Source organism: Urocitellus parryii, chromosome 12 (genome assembly GCF_045843805.1).
Source record: "Urocitellus parryii isolate mUroPar1 chromosome 12, mUroPar1.hap1, whole genome shotgun sequence".
NCBI classification, from domain to species: Eukaryota; Metazoa; Chordata; class Mammalia; order Rodentia; family Sciuridae; genus Urocitellus; species Urocitellus parryii.
Window position 1 is genome coordinate 104,332,141 of NC_135542.1, and position 25,294 is coordinate 104,357,434.

The window sequence follows — 25,294 nt, forward strand, 5'->3', positions numbered from 1 at the left end:
TAGGTTTATGGTAAATAATAGGGATAGAACTAGGGATAAAGCTAGGGTGAGAGTTAGAGTTAGTCTTAGGGCTAGGTTATGGTTAGTTTTAGGAATAGAGCTAAATCAGGGCAAGGATTAAAACTAGAGTTAGTGTTCAGGTTACGCCTAGCATTAGGGCTAGGTTTAGGTTTAAGTTTAGGGTAAGGGATGTGTTATAGCTAGGTTTAAAGGTAGAGTGACGGTTAGAATTAGGATTAGGGCTAGGTTTAGGGCTAGGATGAGAGCTAGGGTTTGTTTTAGGGTTAGGTCTAGAATTAGGGGTAGGTATAATGTCAGGTCTAGTGTTAGAGTTAGGAGTAGATTTAGGATTAGATCTATGTCTTTGTCTAGTGCAAGTGTTAAGTTTAGGTAAGGGTCAGTTTTAGAGCTAGAGGTAATTTTAGGTTCAGGGTCAGGGTTGCAGTTTGTATTAGGTTAAGATTTAGGGATAGGGCTCAAATGAGCATTATGTTAGAGTTAGGATTATGGTAATTGATTGCGTTAGGTTTAGGTTTTAGGGTAGGTTTAGGATAATGGAAAGATTTAGGGTTTGCGATAGGGTTAGGGGTAGGCATAGGGTTAGTATTAAGAATAGGGTTATGAAAGGGTAATATATAGGGTTAGAGTTAGGGTTAGGGCTAGGGCTAGGGTTAGGGTTATTGTTAGGGATAAGGCCAGGGTTATGTTTAGGCCAAAGATTAAGCTTTGAGCTATGGTTAGGTCTAAGGTAAGGTTTAGGCTTAGGGTTAGGGTTAGGTTTAAGGTTAGGGTTATGTTTATGGTAGGTTTAGGCCTTGGATTAGGTCTACGTTTTGTGTTAGGTTTAGGTCTAGGGTTAGTGCTATTGATAATGTGAGATCTAGGATTCTAATTAGGGCTAATTTTAGGGTTAGGGTTATGGCTAGTCTAGTGTTAGGTTTAGATTTTGGTTTAGAGTCATTTTTAGTTCTAGGTTTTGTGTTAGTGTCAGGGTCTGTGTTCAGATTAGAGTTAGGGTGAAAGCCAGAATCAGGAGTATGGTTAGTTCTGGGGGTAGTGTTACTGTTTGGTTTAGGTTAAGGGTTATAGTTAGGGCTAGGACTAAGTTTTTGTTTAGGTCTAGGGCTAGAGTTATTGCTAGATTTAGAATTAGGTTTAGGTCTAGGGATAATGTTAGGGAAAGTTCAGGTAAAATTTAACTGGTAGGGCTAGTTTCAGGGTTCAGTTTAGAATTAGGGTCAGGTTTAGACCTATAATTAGTGTTATGGTCAGAATAAGGGTGAAGATTTGAGTTAGGTTTTTGGTTAGGTTTAGAGCTAGAAAGAGGGATAGGGTTTGGACTAGTAATAGGGTTAGTGTTTGATTTGGGCTAAGAATTACAGATTAGGTCTAGGGTTAGCATTATGCATAGGGTTTGACTTTGGAAAATGGATAGGGTTAGATCTAGGCTTAGAGCTAGGTTTAGGGTTAGGTTTAGGTCTAACGTTAGGGTTAGGGTTAAATCTAGTTTTAGAGCTCAGAGAAGGCCTATTTTTGTTTTGGGGTTAGGGCTAGGGTTAAGAAAATGGCTAATATAAGAACTAGGGTTATTATTAGGGTTACTTTTAGGGTTAGGGTTTGGGCTAGGAATCGTGGTAGCATTTGCTTTATGGTTCAGGTGATACATAGAGCTAGGGTTAGTGTTTGGACATGAGTCAGGGTAAGGGTTAATTTTAGTCCTAGGACTCAAATTTGAGCTAGGGTTATGGCTAGTTGTAGGGTTAGGTTTTGGTTTAGGTTAGGTTTAGGGTTAGGGTAATGGCTCAGTTTTGTTTTAGGGCTAGGGTTAGGGTTAGTTTTATGATAGTGATAGTTTTCAGCTAGTTCAGAGGTTTAGGTTTAAGGTTAGGGTTTGATTTAGAGTTTATAAAGATAATTTAGAGTTACGGTTAGATATACTGTATAGGGCTAAGGTTAGGACTAGTGTTAGGGATACAGTAATGGACAGGTTTAGAAATAGAAATAGGGTTAGTTTGAGAGTTAGAGTTATTTTTAGGGCTAGAGTTAGAGATTTGCTTAGGGTTAGGTCAAAATTAGGGCTAGATTAGCACTTGGTTTAATGTTATGATTAGGCCTGTCGTTCGGGCTAGAATTAGGGTTAGTGTTAGTGTGAGGATTATGGTTGATTTTAGAGGAAGGGATGAGATGATGGCTAAGTTCAGGGCTGGGACAAGGGTTAAAATTATGTATATGAATAGGGTAAGTATTCTGGTTAAGATAAAGGCTAGGTTTAGTGCTCGGATGACGGCTAGGGTTTGTGTTAAGGTTAGAGCTAGGATTAGAGCTAGGGCTAATGTCAGGTCTAGCGTTATGGTTAGGAATAGTGTTAACTTTAGGTTTATGGCTAGGTCTAGTGGAAAGTAAGGTTTAGCGTAAATGTCAGGTTTAGAGCTAGATGTATTATTATGGTCAGAGTCTGGTTTAGGGTTTGATTTAGGATAAGGTTTAGGGTTAGGCTCAAGTTAGCATTAGGGATAGGGTTAAAGTAATTTATTGTGTTAGGTTTAGGGTGCAGGTTAGGTTTAGATTAATAGGGTTAGGGTTAGTGATAACATTAGGGTTAGGCCTAGGGATAGCGTTTGAGTTAGGTTTATGTTTAGGATAAAGGAAGGATAGGCTTAGTGCTAGTGTTAGGACTTCTGTTAACGTTAGGATTTTGGCTATGTTTAGAGATAGGCCGAGAGTTAGTTTTAGTGTTAGGTTTAGCAGAAGTGTTAGGGTTTTATCTAGGGTTAGGGCTAGGGTGAGGGTAAGAATTAGAGTCAGGGCTATGGTTAGTATTAGGGTTATGGTTAGGGTTATTGCTTGAGTTAACATTAGGGTTAGGGTTATGTTTAAGTAATGGATAGAGCTTGTGCTAGGATTTGTACTATGGTTACAGTTAGGATTAAGGCTAGGTTTAGGGTTAGTTTGAGCATTAAGGCTATTGTTATGTTTAGGGTAAAAATTAGAGTTTGAGTAGGGTTAGGGACAGGGCCAGTGTTAGGGTTATGCTTAGGTCCAAGTTTAGGTCTAGGATTAGGGTTAGGTTTTGTGTGAGGTTTTGGGCTACTGTTAGGTGTATGGGTAATATAAAAGCTAGTATAATGGTTATTGGTAGATTTAGGGTTTTTCTAGAGTTAGGGTTAGTTTTTCAGTTAGGATAAATTTTAGAGCTAGGGTTTGTGTTAGGGGAAGTGTCTAGGGTTAAGTCTAGGGTTACAGTTAGGGATAGATTTAGGGTTATGTTTATGGTTAGGTCTAGTGAAGGGTTAGATTTAGGGTGAGGGTCAAGTTTAGAGCTAGATGTATTACTAAGGTCAGGATATGGCTTACGGTACAGTTTAGGTTAAGGTTTAGGTTTAGGGCTTTAATTACCGTTAGGGTTAGGGTAATGAATAGGTGTTGGATTAGGGTACAGGTTAGTTTTAGGGTACTGGATAGGTTTAGAGATTGTGATAGTGTTAGGGTTAAGCCTAGGGTTATAATTAGGGTCAGGATTATGTTTAGGGTAATGGATAGGATTAGAGCTAGGTTTAGGGCTAGGGTTATGCTTAGGATCAGGGCTAGGGTTAGGGTAGTGTATAGAATTAGAGCTATGGTTAGGGCTCTGGTTAAGGGGAGGATTAGGGCTAGTGTTAGGTTAGGTTTTGGGATAGGGCTAGGGTTATGTTTAGGATAAAGGTTAGGCTTTCAGCTAGGGTTAGTCTAAGGGGAAGGTTAGGGTTAGGGATAGGACTATGGTTAGTTTAGAGTTACACTTAAGGTTAGGTTTATGCCTAGAATTAGGGCTAGGTTTTGTGTTATTTTAGGCCTAGGGTTAGGGCCTTGGGTATTTAAGAGCTAGGGTTATGAATAGGACTAGATTTAGGGTTAGAGTTATGGCTAGGTGTAGTGTTAGAACTAGGTTTTGAGTTAGGGTGAACTTTGGAGCTAGGTTTATGTTAGGGTCAGGGTCAGTGTTCATGTTAAAGTGAGTGTTGGGATTAGTGCCAGAAATAGGACTAGGTTAGGTCTAGAAGTAGGGTTAGTGTTTGAGTTACGATAAGGGTGATTGGTAGGGCTAGAGCAAGGTTGTTGTTCAGGTCCAAGGCTAGATTTATGGCTAGATTTAGGATTAGGTTTAGGTCTAGGACTAGTGTTAGGTTTAGGTTTAGGTATCAGATTACCAGTTGGGCTAATATTAGGGTTCAGTTTCGAGTTAAGGTCAAGTTTAGACATATGATTAGTGTTAAGGTCTGTATGTTTCAGGGTTAGTATTAGGATTTGCGTTATGTTTAGAAATAGAATGAGGGCTAGGGTTAGCACTCGTAATAGGGTTAGTATTTGGGTTAGACTATGGATTAGGATTAGGACTAGGGTTAGCATTTGGTTTATGTTTTGGTTTAAGGTAACAAATAGGATAAGAGCTAGGGCTAGGAAAGGGTTAGGGACTGGCTTATGGCTAGGGTTAGTGTTACGGTTAAAGCTAGGGTTAGCGCTCAGATTTGGGCAAGGTTTTGGATTATGTTAAGACTACTGTTAGGCTACTGCTAATGTACGAAGTAGGGTTATGATTAGGGCCAGTTTGGGGGTTATTTTTATGGCTAGGTCAAGTGTTAGGGTTAGGGTTAATGTTAGCGTAATGTTTAGAGCTAGAGTTAGTGTTAGGGTAAGGGTCAGTGTTCAGGTTAGAGTTAGGTTTAAGGTTAAACTCCGAATTATCACTAGAGTTAGGTCTAGGGGTAGGGTTAGTTTTGGGTTAGGTTAAGGTTTATTATTAGGGATAGGGCTAGGTTGTGTTTATGTCTAGGGCTAGAGATATGGCTAGATTTATGATTAGGTTTAGGTCTATGGCTAGTGTTAGGGTTATGTTTAGGAATAGGTTTATTTCTAGTGCTAGTGTTAGAGGTCAGTATAGGGATAGGGTCAGGTTTAGACGTACTATTACCATTAGAGTCAGAATAAGTGTCAGGATTGACTTATGGTTAGAGCTAGAATAAGGGCTAGGCTTAGGACTAGTAATAGCATTAGGGTTAGGACTAGGGTTAGCATTAGGGTTAGGTTTGGCTTAGGGTAAGGGATAGGGTTAGACCTAGGGTTAGGGCTACATTTAGGGTAGGGTTAGGGCTAGTGTTAGGATTAGGATTAGGTTTCAGATTAGGGCTAAATTTTGGTTAGGGTTATGGCTAGGTTTAGAGTTACAGCCAGTGTTTCAATAGAGTTATGATTTGGGATAGTTATAAGATTGGGGTTAGGACTAGGTCTTGTGTTGGGGTTAGGTTTAACATTAGGTTGATATTTAGAGTTATGGTTAGTATTAGGGTAAAAATTAAGGTCAGAGGTAGTATTAGGGTTAGGATTTGGACTCAAGTTAGGGCTAGGTGTAGAGTTAGGTTTTGGTTTAGGTTAAGCTTTAAAGTTAGGAGTATGGCTTGGTTTTGTTTAAGGGCTAGGGCTAAGGTTAGGGCTAGTTTTAAGATTAGCTTTAGGTTTAGGATTAATGTAGCAATCCTAGCTGTAAATCTAACTCTAAAACTATAACTAGTACTAGAAATAAACCTATTCCTAAAAGTAACCCTAATACTAGTCTTAGATTTAGAAATAGATATAGAGTTTGGTTTAGATCTACGGTTAGGTCTAGGGCTAAATATATGGCTAACATTAGTTCTAGGTTTATAGCTTGGTTTAGGGTTATGATAAAAATAGGTTTAGAACTAGGGATAAGGCTAGGGCGAGAGTGAGATTTAGTCTTACAGCGAGGCTTAGGGTTTGGTTAGGTATAGGGCTTAATTAGGGTAGGAATAGTGTTGGTTTATGTTTATGTTTAGGCCTATGGTTTGTTTTGAGCTTAGGGTTAGGTTTAGTGCAAATAATGGGGGTAGAGCTAGGTTTAGGGCTAGAACAAATGTTAGAATTAGGGTTAGGGCTAGGGTTTCATTAGAGTTATGATTAAGGCTATGTTAAGGGCTAGGATTAAGGGATATGGTTTATGTTTTGGTTAGGGCTAGGATAAGTGTTAGGGTGAATGTCAGGTCTAGGGTTATGGTTAGGGATAGTTTTAGGGTTAGGTTTATGGTTATGTTTAGTGTAAGGGTTAGATTTAGGGTAAGGATCAAATTTAGAGTTAGGGGTATTTTTAGGGTCAGGTTCATGTTTAGGGTTTTGTTTAGGTTAGCGTTTAGGGTTAGGGCTCAAATTAGCATTAGGGTTTGGCTTAGGGTAATGATAGGGTTAGGTATAGGGTTCAGTTTAGTTTAGCATAATGGATAGGGTTTCGGTTAGGCATAGGGTTAGATTTAGGCCGAGGGTTAGCATTAGAATTAGAACTATTTTTAGGATAATTAATAGGGTTAGAGCTAAGTTTAGGGATAGGGTTATGGATAGGATTAGGGTAGGGTCAGGATTAGGGTTAGGGTTAGAGCTATGGTTTGTTTTAACTTTAGGGCTAGGATTACAGCTAGGGCAAATGTCAGGTTTATGGTTACGTTAGGAATAGATTTAGGGTTAGGTTTATGGCTAGGTCTAGTATAAGGGTTAGGTTTAGGGGTATGGTCAGGGTTAGAGCTAGGTATATTATTAAAGGAAGGGTCACATTTAGGATTTGGCTTAGGTTAATTTAGCATTAGGGCTCAAATTAGCATTATGGTTAAGATTAGGGTAATGATAGGGTTAGGTTTATGGTTAAGGTTAGATTTAGGTTAGTGAATAAGGTTAGGGTTAGGCCTTGGGTTACCTGTAGTGTTATGGTTATTGTTAGAGTAATGGATAGGGTTAGAGCTAGTGATAAGAATTCTGTAATGATTAGGATTCTGGCTACTGTTAGGGTAACGTTTAGGGCTAGGTTTTGGGTTAGGGTTAGGTTTAAAACTAGGGTTAATTCTCAAATAAGTGCTTAGTTTTGGGTTTGGTTAGGGCTAGACTTAGAGCTATGGCTAATGTATGAATTAGTACTACAATTAGTGCCAGTTTTAGGGTTAGGGTTATGGTGATGTTTACAGCAAGGGTTATATTTTAGGTCAGTGTCAGGGTCAGGGTTAGTTTTGGGATTAGGTTTAGGACTCAAATTAGGGCTAAAGTTACTGCTAGGTTTAGGGTTAGGTTTTGGTTTAGGTTAAGGGTTACAGTTAGGGTTATGCCTCAGTTTTGTTTTAGGGCTAGGGTTAGGGCTAGGTTTAGAGTTATGGTAAGGAATATAGTTAGAACTAGGGATACATCTAGGGTGAGAATTAGAGTTATTCTTAGGAGTAGGCTTAGGGTGAGGTTTAGGGTTGGGGCTAATTTAGGGCTAGGATTAGGACTATGGTTATTGTTAGGTTTAAGCCTAGGGGTTGGGCTAGTTTTAGGGTTAGCACTGGGGTTAGGGTTAAGTTTAGAGGAATGAGTGGGGTTATAGCTAGTTTTAGGTCTAGGGTGAGGGTTAGAATTAGGATTAGGCCTAGGGCTATTGTTCAGTTTAGGATTAAGGCTAAGATTAGGGCTAAGATGAGGGGTAGGTTTTTCTGGTAGGGTTTGGGCTATGACTTGGGCTACGGATAATATCAGGTCTAGGGTTATGTTTAAGGATAGTTTTAGGGTTAGGTTATGGCTAGGTCTAGTGAAAGGGTTAGGTTTATGTTAAAGGTCAGCTTTAGAGCTGGAATTATTATTTGTGTCACAGACAGGGTCAATGTTAGCATATGGTTTACATTAAGGTTAAGGGATTAGGGCTCGAATTAGAATTAGGGTTAAGTTTAGAGTTAAGGTAATGAAAGTGTTTACTTTAGGTTTTAGTTAAGGTTTAAGGTAATGGATGGCTTAGGTTTCAGTGATCAGGTTAGGGTTAGCATTAAGGTTAGGGTTATGTTTAGTGACATGGATAGTTTTAGTGCTAGGGTTAGGGCTAGGTTATGGTTTGGATTAAGTCTAGGATTAGGATTAGGTTTAGAGATAGGGCTAGGGTTTGGTTTAGGGTGTTAGGATTAGGGTAAGTGTTAGTTTAGGTTTAAGGTTAGGAATCAGTCTAGGTTTAATGTTAGGGTTTGATGTAAGTTAATCTTTAGGGTTAGGGCTAATGCTTGGTTTTGGTTTAGTCCAGGGTTAGGTTTATGGATATTTTAAGTGTTAAGCTTAGACTTAGGTTAGGGTTAGAATTGGAATTAGGGTTAGATCTAGGGTTAGGGCTGGGACTAAGGATAGGGCAAGTGTTAGGGCTAGGAATAGGGTTATTGTAAAATATAGGGTCAGAACTAGGGATAGGTATAGTGCGAGAGTTAGAGTTATTCTTAGGGCTAGGGTTAGTGTTAGGGTTAGAGATAGGGCTAAATCAATGCTAGAATTAGGGCTAGGTTCATTGTTTGGCTTAAGCCTAGAGTTTTGGTTAGAGTTAGGGTTAAGTTGAGAGTAAGAGATGGCATTATAACTAGGTATAGAAGTAGTGTGAGGGTTAAAATTTGGATTGGGTTAGGGTTAGGTTAGGGTTATGATTAAAGCTAGGTTTAGGGCTAGGATGAGGGCTAGGGTTTGTTTTAGGTTCAAGACTAGGATTAAGGCTAGGGATAATTTCAGGTCCAGAATTATCGATAAAGTTAGTTTTAGGGTTAGGATTATGGCTATGTCTAGCATAAGGGTTAGGTGTAGGGTTATGTTCAATTTTAGAGGTAGGGGTTTTATTGGGGTCAAGGTCAGGGTTAGGGTTTGGGATAGGGTACGGTTTAAAATTAGGGCTTGAATTACTTTTAGTGTTAGGGTTAGGGTTAAGTTTAGGTTCAGGTTAGGTTCAGGGTAATAAATTGGATTAATATTAGGGTTCTTGCCTAGGGTTAGCATTAGGGTTATGGTTTTGGTTATGGAAATGGATAAAGTTAGAGATTGGTTTAGGGCTAGGTTAATGTTTACAAATAGGGCTGGGGTTAAAGGTAGGATTAGGGCTAGGTTTTGGGGTTAAGTTAGGAATAGAGTTAGGGTTAGGACTAATGTAAGTATGAGGGTGATGTTTAGGACTAGTTTAGGGATTTAGGGCTAGAGTTAGTGTTAGCATTAGGTTTAAGGTTAGGGTGATGTTTAGAGCTAGTATTGTTAGGGCCAGTGTCAGGTTCAGGGTTAGTGTAAGGTTTTGGCTTACAACTCATATTAGGACTAGGTTTAAGGTTAGGGTTTGGATTAGGGTAATATTTAGGGTTATTGCTATAGCTAGGTTTTGTTTTAGGGCTAGGGTTAGGGTTAGGAACAGTTTTAGGATTAGTGTTATGGTTTGCACTAGTGTTATGATTTGGCTTAGACTTTGGCTTAGGGCTCAATTTAGAGTTAGGTTTTATCCAAGGTTAGTGCTAGGGCAAAAGATAGGGCAAGGGTTAGGCTTTGGTTGGGGTTACAGTAAGAGATAGGGTTAGAATGAGTGAAAGGTCTAATGTGAGAGATAGAGTTAGTGTTACAACTAGTGTTAGGAATAGGGCTAAATTAGGGTTAGTGTCAGGGTTAGGCCTAGGGTTTGGGTTAGGATTGTAATTAAGATTACAATTAGGGTTAGTGTCAGGGTTAGGCCTAGGGTTTGGGTTAGGATTGTAATTAAGGCTATGTTTAGTGCTAGGATAAGGGCTAGGGTTTGTGTTAGGGTTAGGGCTAGAATTATGGCTAGGGCTAATGTCAGGTCTAGGGTTACAGTTAGATATAGTTTTTGGGAAAGGTTTACAGCTAGGTATATTGTAAGGGTTAGGTATAGGGTAAGATTCAGGTTTAGAGCTAGGGGAATAATTAGGGCTAGGGTCAATGTTAGGGCTTGGTTTAGGTTTGAGTTTAGGGTTATGGCTCGAATTAGAGTTACGGTTAAGGTTAGTGTAAAGATAGGGTTAAGTTCAGCGTCCAGGTTAGGTTTAGGGTAATTGTCAGTTTGGGGGATACTGATAGGGTTATGTTTAATCTTATGGTTAGCATTAGGATAAAGATTATGCTTAGGGTAATGGATAGAGTCAGAGTTAAGGTTAGGGCTAGGGTTATAGATAAGATTAGGACTTTGGTTAGGGTTAGGGTGAAGGTTAGGGTTAAGGCTAGGTTTACGGCTCGGAGGAGGGTTTGGGTTAGGGTTAGAGCTAGAATTAAGGCTAGGGCTAAGGTCATGTCTAGAATTACAGTTAAGGGAAGTTGTAGGGTTTGTTTATGAACAGGTCTACTGTAAGGGTTAGGTTTAGGCTAAAGGTCAGGTTTAGAGCTAGGTGTATTATTACGGTCAGAGTCAGGATTAGGGATTGGTTTTGGTTAAGATTTAGGCTTAAGGCTCAAATTAGCATTAGGTTTAGAGTAATGGATATGGATAGGTTTAGGGTTCAGGTTAGGTTTAGGGTTTTGAATAGCCTTAGGGTTAGCTATAGAGTTGGGTTTAGTCCTATTATTAGCATTTGTGTTAGGTTAAAGTTTAGGGTTTAAAGATAGGATTACAGCTAAGGTTAGGGCTACGTTTATGGTTAGGTATAGGGGTAGTGTTTGGGATAGGATGAAGGTTATGGTTAGGCCTAGTGTTAGGGTTAGGTTTAGGGTAAGTGTTATGGTTGGAGCTAGATTTAGGGCTTTGGCGAGGATTAGGGTTAGAGCAGGTCTAGGGTAAATGTTAGGTTTAGGGCTACGTTTACCCTTAGGGTTGCAGTTAGAGTTATGGTAATGGATAGAGTTAGAGCTAGGGTTTGGCCAATGGTTACATTTAAAATTAGGTTTAAATTTATGGTTAGCAATAGGGCTATGTTAATGTTTAGGGTTAGGGTTAGGGCTCAGTTTAGAGGTAGCGTTAGGGTAAGAGTACTTTAATCAAATTTCTTTAATAAAATCCCGGATTCATCTTTAACTAACCTTACTCTGTTTCCCAAGTTTAGACCTTTTGGTTCATCATTTTGATGTCCAAAACAGTTAATATTTTCATTTCATTTCATTTTGACCTATACAAATAAATGTATATAAACCTGGAAATCAAACTGGGACTTTGCTGGCTCCTTGAAACTGCACACACACCCTCAATTCTTTGTGGAGAGAATCTGGTATGTTTTTTGTGAGTGTAGGTCTAAGCTGAAGCATGCAAAAACAACTTTATCCGAGAGCTCTTTAGGAAAAACAGAGAATATGCATGCACTGAAATTCCTCCCATAATTATTTGGTCAGATTTGTTTGATACTGAATAGGATTCATTATTTAGCTTGCCCCAAAAGCTCTCCAAGTGTGGGACTTCTAGGATCAATGGTTCTCTAATCAGGTTAGGGTTAGTGTTAGGTTTGGGGTTAGGGATAGATTAGATGTAGTGTAAGGGTGAGAGTAAGTTTTGTACAAATTTCTTTGATACTTGGAAGGAGTCTACTTTTACCTAGCCTTAATATGCTCCTCAGGTTTGGGCCTTCTCATTTCAATGGTTCACTAACAGGGAAACTCTGTATTTGAAGGTTTCACTTCATATTGACCTATATAGGTAAGTGAAAATGGAGGTTGAAATCGAACTGGGTTGGAGCTAGCTGCTTGAAACTTCAAACACTGAATCAGTTCTCTGGGGGAACTCTCTGGTTTGTTTCTTGTGAAAGTAGCCCTAAGATGAAGGTGGAAAAAACAACTTTATCTGAGAGCCCTTTAGCAGAAAACAGAGAATATGCTTGAACTGAAATACCACCTCAATTATTTGGTCATATTTCTTTTATACTGCATAGGATTCATCTGAAAGCTTAGCCCACTAGGCTCCCCATGTTTGGGATTTCTAAGATCAACAGTTTTTTAAACAGGTTAGGGTTTCTGTTAAGGATAGTGTTAGGGCTAGTGTTAGATCTAGTATTAGGGTTAGAGTTAGTTTTGTTCAAATTTCTTTGATACTGGGCAGGATTCATTTTTCTCCTATTCTTACTATACTCCACATGTTTAGGCCTCCTAGTTTCAGTGGTTCACTGTAAGGAACAGTTTGTATTTTGAAATTTCATTTCACTTTTTCCTATACAGGTAAATGGAAATGGAGCTGGAAATCAAACAGCATTCGTGCTAGCTGCTTGAAACTTCACTCTCCATTAATTCTCTTTAAGCAATCTCTGTTTTTTTTTTTTCTTGTGACAGTAGGCTTAAGCTGAAGCATGTAAAAACAACTGTATCCAAGAGTCCTTTAGGAGATAACAGAGAAATATTCATGGATTGATATACTCCATCAAATTTGTGGACAGATTTATTTAATACTGTGCAGCATTCATCCCATAGCTTCCGCCACTAGGCTGCCCAAGTTTGGTAATTCTACAGTCAAAATTTCTTAAAAAAGTTAGGGTTAGGGGAAGAGCTAGGATTAGAGCTAGTGTTAAGGGTTAGAGTTAGTTTTACTCAAAATTTTTTAATAGTTAGAAGGATTTATCTTTTAGCTAGATTTACTGTGTTACTCAGGTTTAGGCCTTCTCTGTTCACTGGTTTGTTGTAAGCAACATTTTGTATTTTAAGATTTCACTTCATTTTGACTTATACAGGAAAGTTAATGGAGTAGAAAATCAAACACGGTTTGTGCTAGCTGCTTGAAACTTAATCCACTCCATCAGTTCTCTGTAGGCACTCTGGTATGTTCCTTATAAAAGTAGGCATATGCTTAAGCATGCATGAAAAACTTAATCTGAGAGACCTTTAGGAGAAAACAGGAAAATATGCATGTACTGAAATACCTCCTATAATTATTTGGTCAGATTTGTTTGATGTTGCATAGGATTCATCAGTTAGCTTGCCCCACAAGGGTCCCCAAGGGCAGGAATTCTAGGATCAATGGTTCTCTAATCAGGTTAGGGTTAATGTTAGGTTTAGGGGTACGGCTGGGGCTAGGGTTAGAAGTAATGATAGGGTGAGAGTTAGTTTCGATTAAATTTCTTTGATACTGGGCAGGAGTCATCTTTTATCTAGCCTTAGCATGCTCCCAAGGTATGATCTTCGAAATTCAATGGTTCACTGTCCTGAACACTTTGCATTTTAAGGTTTCACTTCATTTTGAAACCTATGGGTAAATGGAAATGGAGGTGGAATTCAAACAGGCGGCCTTCCCCCAAACCTAAACATAAAATAGCACTAATCCTAGGCCTAAGCCTAACACTATCCTAGACCTATTTCTAGCTCTAATTTATCATTAACCCTAACCCAAACTCTAGCCCTAAGGCTAACTCTACCTCTTGCCATAGCCCTATTCCTTGTATTAACCCTATCCTTTAACATAACCCAAACACTAGTTCTAATCTTAGCTGTAACACTAGCCATAGCCCTAACACTAGAATTAACCATAACTCTAAATCTACTCCTAAGCCTAAACTCACCCTATCAGTAGCAATAACACTGATGCTAATCATAAAACTACCCTTAAATTTAGCTTTAGTCCTAAAACAAATCTGAGCCATAGCAATAGCCCGAACCCTTAAACTAAACCAAATAGTAACCCTACATATAGCCCTAAGCCTACCCCTAATTTGAGTCCTATCCCTAAACATAAAATGAATCATGATTTTGACTCTGCCCCTAAAACTAACCCAAGTTAATAGTATCACCCTAAACATAAACATATTCCTAAAACTAGACTCATTCTTAAATGTATCCCTAAAACTATCCCTAATCATAACCTTAGTACTTGCAGTAGCCATATCCCTAAAAAGAGCCCTAACATAACACAAAACCTAGCTCTAATCCAAGACACAACCCTAGCATTAACCCTAACTCTAACCCTAAAACTTTCCGAACCCTTACTCTACACCTAACCCTAACTTTAATCTCAGCAATAAACCTAAACCTAACCCTACAACTAGCCCTTACTCTAACCATAACCCTAGCCTTAACCCTAGCTCAAACCCTATCCATTACCCTAACCTTAACCCTAACCTTAATGTTAATCCTCAGCCTGACCCTACCAGTATTCCTAAACCTAACCTATTACCCTAACCCTAACCTGAACCTAAACCTAAACCTAAAAATATCATTACCCAAACTGTAACCTTAACCCTAATGCTAATTCGAGCCAAAACCTTACATTAAACGTAACCCTAATCATAACCCAAACACTGACACTAACCCTAACCCTAACCCTGACCCTAACACTAACTAACCTGAAGGCTAAACCTACCACTAACCCTAAACATAACCCTAACACGAACACTAACCCTATCCATAAGCCGAACCCTAAACATAACACAAACCCTAACCCTAACCCTTACACGAAACCTAAACGGACCCTTAATGCTAACTATTGTTAACCTTAACCCTAACCCTTACATGAACCCTAAACCTAACCCTAAAAATAGCCCTTACCCTAACAATAACCCTAACCCTAACGCTAACACTAATCCAAAATCTAATCCTAACCCTAACACAAACGGTAACACAAACCCTAACCCTAACCCTAAAACTAACCCTAATCGAAACCTAACTATAACACTAACACTAACCGTAACACAATGCAAAACCTAACACTAACACTAACTCTAATTGTAACCATATCCTACCCCTAATCTTAACCTAACACTTATCATAACCCTAACCCTAACCCTAATCCTAAATCTAAACCTAACCCTAACACTAACCCTATCTCTAACCCTAACCCTAACCCTAAAACTGACCCTAACCTTAACCCTACCCTAAAACAAACTTTAACCCTAACCCTAACTCAAAAAATAAGGCTAACCCTAACCTTAACCCTAAACCTAACCCTAATGCTAACCCTAACACTAACCCTAACCCTAACTCAACCCTAACACTAAACCTAACCCTAACCCAAAATCTAACACAAACCCTAACCATAAACTTAACCCTAACATTAACCCTAACCGTAACCTTAACCCTATTTCTAATCTTAACCATAATCCCAACCCTAACACAAACCCTAACTGTAAACATAACACTAAACCTAACCCTAACCCTAACCCCAAATCTGACCTTAAACCTAAGACTAGCCCTAACCCAAACCAAATTCTAAACTTAACCTAACCCTAACCTTAACAACAAACTAACCCTAAACCTAACCCTAACAGTAACCCCAACACTAACACTAACCCTAACACAAACACTAACCCTAACTCCAAAACTAAACCTATCACTGAACCTAAATGTAAACATAACCCTAAACCTAACACTAACCCTAACTCTAATATTAACAATAATGCTAACACAAACCACAGACCTAACTCTAAACTTAAACCTAAATTTAACAGTAACACTAACTGTAACCCTAACACTTACCTTAAACCTAACCCTAACCCTAACTCTAACCCTAATCCTATCTGTAACCCTAAACCTACACTAAAACAAACCCTAACTCTAAACTTGAACCTAACTCTTAAACTAACCCTAATCCTTACCATAACACTAAACCTAACATTTACCCTAACACTAAGACTAACCCTAACCCTTACTATAACACTAACCCTAAAACTTACCCTAACACTAAGACTAACACTAACCCTAAAGCTAACACTAAACCTCACCCTAAACCTTACCATAACCCTAAACCTTACCCTAACCTAAACATTAAACCTAACCCTAAACCTAACAATAAAACTAATGCTAACACCAAACCTAACCCTAATCAGAAACCTAACCCTAACCATAACCCTAAGCATAACACTAACCCTAAAACTAACCCTAACACTAACACTAATGCTTACCCCAAATCCAACACAAACCCTAACCGTAAACTTAACTCTAATTTTTGCTTTTACCTAACCCTAATGCTAACCCTAACACAAAGCTTATCCTTTTTTTTAACAGTTCTGCTGTAGTCTTTAATATTAGTATAATATCCATACTACAGCATTTACATTAATATAATACCTGATATGTGGCTTTAATATTGAAGTAATATCTATACTATAGTAAGTACAACTAATATAGTAACTGTTCTGAGGTTTAATACTATTACTAATATAATAACTTCCCTGTAACCTCTAATGTTAATAATATATCCAAACTATAGAATCCAAAACTAAAATAATAGCTGGCCTGTAGTTTTCTAATACAAAATTAATATCCATGCTATAGCATCTCAAACTAATATAATATCTACCCTGTGGCAACTAATGTAGTTCTCATATGATTGTCTCTAAAACTGATATAATAGCTGCCCTGTATCCTTTAATACCAATATGACACCTTATTATAGCATCTTAAATTGATATAATAGCTACTCTGTGGCCTTTAATATGATATCCATATAATATGATATCTATAATATATAGCATTTAAAATGGATATAATATCAGCCCTATGGCCTTTAGCCTTAAATTTAATAAAATCTCTATACTATGTCATCTAAAAGTAATATAATAGCTGCCTTGTGGACTTTAATACTATTATGGTATCCATACTATAACATCTAAATTTTAAATAATTTAACAAAATGCCTATAGTTCTTGTACTTAATAGTAATATGATATCCAAACTATAGTATCTAAAATGAGTATAATAGCTTAATACTAATAAGATATATATATATATATATATATATATATATATATATATATATATATACATAAATACATATATAATATAGAACTAATATAATTACTGAAGTTTTGGCTTTAATACCTTTTTTTTTTTGTAATAAGAATTGAAACTAGAGGCATTTAACCCCATCCCCAGCCCTTTTATTTATTTATTTATTTATTTTGACACAGGGTCTTGATAAATTACTTGGGGACTCACTAAGTGGCTGAGGCTGGACTTGAACTTGTAATTCTCCTGCCTCAGCTTCCTAACTCACTGGAATTACACGCATGTGCCACTGCCTGACTGGGCTTTAATTATGGTGTGCATACTACAGCACCTATACTAAGTACTATAGGAGCTGCCTGTGACACTATTATTAATATTATAACTATACTGTGGCCTCTAAGGATAATATTATAGCTCTTCTGTGGCCTTTTATATTAATACAATATCCACATATCACATCTAATATACTAGCTGCCCTATGGCCTTTAATAATATCAACACTGTATCTCCTAAAATTGAAGTGATAGTTTCCCTGTGGCCTTTTATTTTTTTTTTAATTTTTTTTCCAAATTCTTTTAGCTGTGAATATTTTTTTTTATTGTTGGTCGTTCAAAACATTACATAGTTCTTAATACATCATATTTCACAGTTTGATTCAAGTGGGTTATGAACTCCCAATTTTACCCCGTTGGTTGTTCAAAACATTACATAGTTCTTGATATATCATATTTCACATTTTGATTCAAGCGGGTTATGAACTCCCATTTTACCCCGTATACAGCTTGCAGAATCACATCAGTTACACTTCATTGCTTTACATATTGATAAACACATGTCTGTTGTATTCTGCTGCCTTTCCTATCCTCTACTATCCCCCCTCCCCTCCCCTCCCCTCTTCTCTCTCTACGCCCTCTACTGTAATTCATTCCTCCCCCTTGTACTGTTTTTCCCTTTCCCCTCACTTCCTCTTGTGTGTAATTTTGTATAACCCTGAGGGTCTCCTTCCATTTCCATGCAATTTCCCTTCTCTCTCCCTTTCCCTCCCACCTCTCATCCTTGTTTAATGTTGGTCTTCTTCTCGTGCTCTTCTTCCCTAGTCTGTTCTTAGTTACTCTCCTTATATCAAAGGAGACATTTGGCATTTGTTTTTTAGGGCTTGGCTAGCTTCACTTAGCATAATCTGCTCTAATGCCATCCATTTCCCACCAAATTCTATGATTTTGTCATTTTTTACTGCAGAGTAATACTCCATTGTGTATAAATGCCACATTTTTTTTTTTATCCATTCGTCTATTGAAGGGCATCTAGGTTGATTCCACAGTCTTGCAATTGTGAATTGTGCTGCTATGAACATCGATGTAGCAGTGTCCCTGTAGCATGCTCTTTTTAGGTCTTTAGGGAATAGACCGAGAAGGGGAATGGCTGGGTCAAATGGTGGTTCCATTCCCAGCTTTCCAAGAAATCTCCATACTGCTTTCCAAATTGGCTGCACCAATTTGCAGTCCCGCCAACAATGTACAAGTGTACCCTTTTCCCCACAACCTTGCCAGCACTTATTGTTGTTCGACTTCATAATGGCTGCCAATCTTACCAGAGTGAGATGGTATCTTAGGGTGGTTTTGATTTGCATTTCTCTGACTGCTAGAGATGGTGATCATTTTTTCATGTACTTATTGATTGATTGTATGTCCTCCTCTGAGAAGTGTCTATTCAAGTACTTGGCCCATTTGTTGATTGGGTTATTTGTTATCTTATTGTCTAATTTTCTGAGTTCTTTATATATTCTGGATATTAGGGCTCTATCTGAAGTGTGAGGAGTAAAGATTTGTTCCCATGATGTAGGTTCCCTATTTACCTCTCTTATTGTTTCTTTTGCTGAGAAAAAACTTTTTATTTTGAGTAAGCCCCATTTGTTGATTCTAGATGTTAACTCTTGTGCTATGGGTGTCCTATTGAGGAATTTGGAGCCCGACCCCACAGCATGTAGGTCGTAGCCAACTTTTTCTTCTATCAGATGCCGTGTCTCTGATTTGATATCAAGCTCCTTGATCCATTTTGAGTTAACTTTTGTGCTTGGCGAGAGAAAGGGATTCAGATTCATTTTGTTGCATATGGATTTCCAGTTTTCCCAGCACCATTTGTTGAAGATGCTATCCTTCCTCCATTGCATGCTTTTAGCCCCTTTATGAAATATAAGAAAGTTGTAGTTTTGTGGGTTGGTTTCTGTGTCCTCTATTCTGTACCATTGGTCCACCCGCCTGTTTTGGTACCAGTACCATGCTGTTTTTGTTACTATTGCTCTGTAGTATAGTTTGAGATCTGGAATCACTATACCACCTGATTCACACTTCCTGCTTAGTCCTTAATCACAAACCTAAATATAACAATAACCCTCACTCTAACCTTAATTCAAAACCTAACAATAACCCTAACTCTAACCCTAACACAAAACCTAACCCTAAATCTAAGCCTAATCCAAACCTAACCCTAACCTTACCCTAACACTAACCTGAAAACAAACACTAAGACTAACCATAACCATAACCTTAATCCTACCCGTAACCTAACTTAACACTAAACCTAACCTTAACCCTAACACAAAACCTAACAATAACCCCAACACTAACCCTAACCCTAAGCCTAAGTCTAACCAAATCCTAACCCTAACTCTAACACTTAAACACAAACCCTATGTCTTCCCCTAACCCTAACCGAACATAAACACTAACTCTAAACGTAAAACTAATCCTAACTGTAACCCTAATCCTAAAACTAACCCTAAACCTAACCCTAATTCTAACACTAACCCTAAAACTAAACCTAACCCTAATGGAAACCCTAACACTAACACTAAATCTAACCATAATGCTAACCCTAACACTAACATTAACCCTAAACCCAAAACTAAATCTAATCCTAACCGTAATACCAACCCTAACACTAACCACAACCCTGACATAAACACTAACATAAACCATACCACTAAATTGAACCCTAAACTTAACCCTAACCCTAAACCTAATATTAACACTAACCCAAACACTAACACAAACACTAACCCTAACCCTAACCCTAAAACCAACCACCGTAACCTAAACTTAACCATAATTTTAACTGTAAACCTAAACATAACCTACCCTATATCTAACACAAAAACTTACTCTAACCCTAAGCCTAAGCCTAACACAAAACTTAACCCTAACCCTAAACCTAACCCTGACAATAAACCTAAACCTAACTTTAACCCTAACCCTAATCCTATCCCTTAAATTAACACTAACCCTAACCATAAACCTAACTCTAACACTAACCGTAACCCAAAACCTTATCCTAACATTAACCCTAACCCTAACTGCAACCTTAAACCAAACCCTAACCCTAATACTAACCCTAACCCAAACACTGAGTCTAACCTGAACCCTAACCCTATTACTAACACTAATGTTAAACATAACCCTAATCCTTTCACTAAAACTAACCCTAACACTAACCCCAACCCTAACCCTAACCTAAAAGTAACACTAACCGTAACCATAAAACTAAATGTAAACTTAACAGTAACCCTAAAACTAACTCTCATCCTAATACTAACCTATCCCTAAACCTAACCCTAACACTAACCCTAAAATTAACACTAACCCTAACTGTAATATTAACCCTGAAGCTCAGCCTAACACTAACCCTAAATCTATCCCTAACCCTAAAACTATCCATAACCCTAATCCTAACTTTAACTCAAACACTAAAAGTAAACCTAACCCTAAAACTAACCCTAACCCTAACCATAAACCTTACACTCACTCTAACTCTAACCCTATCACAAACCCTAGCCTTTACTCTAACACTAACCATAACACTATCCCTATCCTAACATTAAACCTAAGCCTATCTCTTACCCTAATTCTAAGTTTAACTCTAACACTAACACTAACCCTATCACTAACTCTAACCGTAACACTTTCACTAACACAAAAATTTAACCTAATCCAAATTTTGATCCTAATCCTAATACTAACACTTACACTACACAAACCCTAACACTATGCCTAAAATTAACCCTAAACTAATCCTCACACTAACCCTCACTCTAAACCTATCCCAAACGTTAACACTAAACCTAACCTGAAACCAAAACCTTACCCTAACCCTTAAACTTACCCTAACCCTAACCCTAACCCGAGCACTAAACCTACCCCTAATCCTAACCCTAAAACTAACCCTAACCCTAAAAGTAACCCCAAAACTTACCCTAACCCTAAACCTAACCCTAACACTAACACTAATTTCAAATATTACCCTAAATTTAACTCTAACACTAACCTTTATTCTAACCCTAATCCTAAACCTAACTTTAACCCTAACCCTAAACCTAATCCTAACACAAATCCTAGCCAAAACCATAACAAGAAACCTAGCCGAACCCTAAACTTAACCCTTACCTAACCCTAACCCTAACACTAACACTAACACTAACCCTAACCCTAACTGTAACTCTATCCATAACACTAAATGTAACCATAATCCTAACCTAAATCTATCCCTAAACCTAACATTATACTTAAACCTAACCATAACCCTAACACTAACACTAACCCTAACACAAAACCTAAACCTAACACTAAACCTAATCCTAAAATGAACCCTAACACTAATCCTAACACTAATCCTAACCCTAACACTAACCATAAACCTAATCCTAACCCTAAATCTAACATTAACCCTAAACGTAACACTAACAGGAAACCTAATCTGAACCCTTACCCTAATTCTCTAACTAACCTAACTAAACCTACACTAAACATAAACCTAAGACTAACCCTAACCCTAAAACTAACCATAACCCTAACACTAATACTAATTCTAACCTTAACACTAACCCAGTCACTAACCTTAACCCTAAACCTAAACCTAATACCCAAACCTCAAACCTAACCCTAACCCTAAACATAACACTAACATTAAACCTAACCCTAATTTTACATGAAACACTAACCTTAACCCTAACCATAACACTAACCCAATGTTTAATCCTAACACTAAATTATCCTTAATATAAACCAAAACACTAAACCTAAACCAGACCCTAACACAAACCCTAAAACTAACACTAACCTTAACCTTAAACCTAACCCTAACTCTAAAACTAAACCTAAGCCTAACAAGAACCCTAAGCCTAACCCTAACCCTTACTCTAACACTAAAACTAACCTTAACACTAACCCTAAAAACAACCTTAAACCTAACACTAACCCTAACCATAAAACTAAACCTAAACCTAAACCTAACCTAATACTAACCCTAACCCTAAAACTCTCCCTAATTTTAAGACTATCCATAACCCTAACCCTAATACTAACCCTATCACTAACCCTAACCTAAATGTAAACAAAACCTTAACACAAACCCTAAATCAAACCCTACCAACAACCCTAAACCTAAGCCAATTTCTAACACTAAATCTAACACTAATCAGAACGCTAATCCTAACCATTAACCTAATACTAACTCAAACACCAACCCTAACTCTAACCCAAACCGGAAACCTAATCCTAACCTTTACACAAACCCCAACCATAATCTTAACACTAAAACTAACCCTAATCCTAACCTTAACTTTAACCCTAACATTAACCCTATCCCTAACCCTAAACCTAACAACAACCCTAACCCTAACCCTAACCCTCAACCTAACCCCAATCCAAATGCTAATAATAACCCTAAACCTCATGCTATCACTCACCCTAACCCTGAAACTAACACTAAATCTAACACTAATCCTAACCCAAACATTAAATTTAAACCTAACCCTAAGCATAACACGAAACCTAACCCTAACCCTAAACCTAAACCTAACATTAACCCTAAACATATCTCTAACACTAACCGTAACCCTAACACTAACCATACCACTAACATGAACCCTAATTCTAACCCTAAACCTAACATTAACCATAAACCTAACCCTAAGCCTAACATTAACACTAAACCTAATCCTAATATTGACACTAAACCTAACCCTAACTTTAACACTAACACTAACCGTAACACTAACCTTAACCTTAACCCTAACACTTTCACTAACCCTAAACCTAACTCTAACCCTAATCATAACACTAACCCTATCCTTAACCCTAACACTAACCCTAACCCTAAACCTATCCCTAATATTAAGACTATCACTAACCCTAACCCTATTCCTAACACTAACCCTAACACTAATCCTAACCCTAACTCTAACTCTAATCCTAATTGTAACCCTAACTCTATTGCTAACCTTAACACAAAACCTATACCTAACCCTAACACTAACCCTAACACTTTTATTAACCCTAAACATAACCCAAACCCTAACACTACTCCAAACCCTATCCCTAACCTAACCCTAATCCTAACACAAACACTAACACTAACAATAACCCTATCCATAACTCTAGCCTTTCCCTAAACATAACCTAAACCTTACCCTAACCATAATCCTAACACTAATCTTATAATTAACCTTAAACTAAAACTAACGATAACCCTAACAATAAATGTAACCTTAAACCTAACTCTAAATCTAACCCTAACACGAACATTAACCCTAACACTAACTCAAACTTAAACCTAACCCTAACCCTAAACCTAACCCTACCCCTTACCCTAACACAAATCGTAAAACTAACCCTAACACTAAAGCTAAATTGAACCTTAACCTTTAACCTAACACTAACCCTAAGCCTAATCCTAAAACTAACACTAACACTAAATCTATCTGTAACCGTATCCCTAACCCTAACAGTTACCCTAACCCTAACCTTAACCCTAACTCTAACCCTAAACTTAACCCTTTCCTTAACACTACTACTAAACCTAACACAAATCTGAACCCTAACACTAACCTTTACTAACTGTAACCTGAACACTAACACTACCCACAAAGCTAACCCAATCATTAAACCTAACACTAAAAATAAACTTAAACTTATTACTAACCCTAACCCTAACCCAAAAACTAAATATAACCTTAACCCTAAACCTAACACGAACCCAAACCCTAACCCTAACACTAACCCTAACACTAACTTTAACCCTATCTCTAATGCTACCACTAACCCTAACACAAATCTTAACATTAACGCGAACACTAAACCTAACTGCAACCCTAACCCTATCATTAACACTAACATTAAACATAACCTTAAAATTTTCACTAACACTAATCCTAACCCCAACCCTAATCCTATCACTAACACTAACTCTAAACATAACCCTAAACCATTCACTAACCCTAAACATAACCCAATCACCAACACAAAACCTAACCGTACCCTAACCTAAATATAACCTTAAACCTAAACCTAACACTAAGTCTATCCATATCTGTAAACCGAACCCTAAGTGTTACCCTAACCTTAATGTTAACCTTAATCATAACCTTAACACGAACCCTAACTCTAACCCTAACCCTGACACTATCCCTAACCCCAAACCTAAGCCTATACCTAACACTACCCCTAAACCCTAACACAAATCTTAATGCTAACCTGAACACTAACCCTAACCACAACCCTCACCCTATCATTAACACTAACACTAAACATAACCTTAAACTTATCACTAACCCTAACCTTAACCCCAACCCTAACCCTATCAGTAATATTAAGCCTAAACATAAGCCTAAACTATTAACAAACACTAACCCTAACCAAACCTAATAGTAACACTTAACCTAACCCTAAAACTAAACTTAAACTTAACACTAATCTAACACCAACACTTTTCCTAACACTAACTGTATCCCTAACCCTAACTCTATTACTAACCCTAAACCTAAACCTCTCCCTAAATGTAATACTAACCCTAAACCTAAGACTAACATTAACTCTAAACATATTTTTCACAATAACAGTCTCCATAATCCTTACACTAACTCTATCCCAAACACTAAATGTAACCCTAACCCTAACTCTAACCCTAACATTCTCCCTAAGCCCAAAATTAACACTAAACCTAACCTTAAAACTAAGCCTAACACTAACCTTAAACTTGACCCTAACACTAACCTGAGCACTTACCCAAACCTTAACCCTAACCCTAAAACTAACACTAACCATAGCACTAACCCTAGAACTTAACTTACCATAAACCTAACCCTCATACTAACCCTAATGCAAACCCTAAAACTAATTCTAAACCTAACTCTAACTCTAACCCTAAAACTAACCTTAACTCTAACCCTAACCTTACACCTAACTGTAATCCTAACCCTAATCCTAACCTAACACAATCCACAACCTAAATCATAACTCTAAACCTAACACCACCCTGACCCTAACCCTTACCTAGCCCTAACACTAACTATAAAACTAAAGATAAAACTAACCATAACATAACTCTATCCATAACCCTAACCCTAACACAAACCCAAACACTAAAACTAACCCTAACCCTAAACTGAACCCTAACACTAACACTCCCAATAGCCCTAACACTAACACAAAATTCTAACCATAACCCTAACACTAACCCTATCCCTAACCCTAAGACTAAACCTAAAACTAAACCTCTCCATAACTCTAACCCTGCCCTAAAACTAACACTAACCCTAACCCTAAAATTAACACTAACATTAACCCTTACCCTAACCCTAAACCTAATCCGAACTGTAACCCTAACCTTAACACGAACCCTAATACTAAGCCTAAAACTAACCCTATCTTAAACCTAACACTAAACCTTACCCTAACCCTAACCCAAACCCTAAAACTAAACCTAAACTTAAACCCAAACCAAATCCTAAACTTAAACCTTACCGTAACCCTAATCCTAACCCAAGCACTAACCCTAACCCTATCCCCAATACTAACCCTAACACTAAACCTAA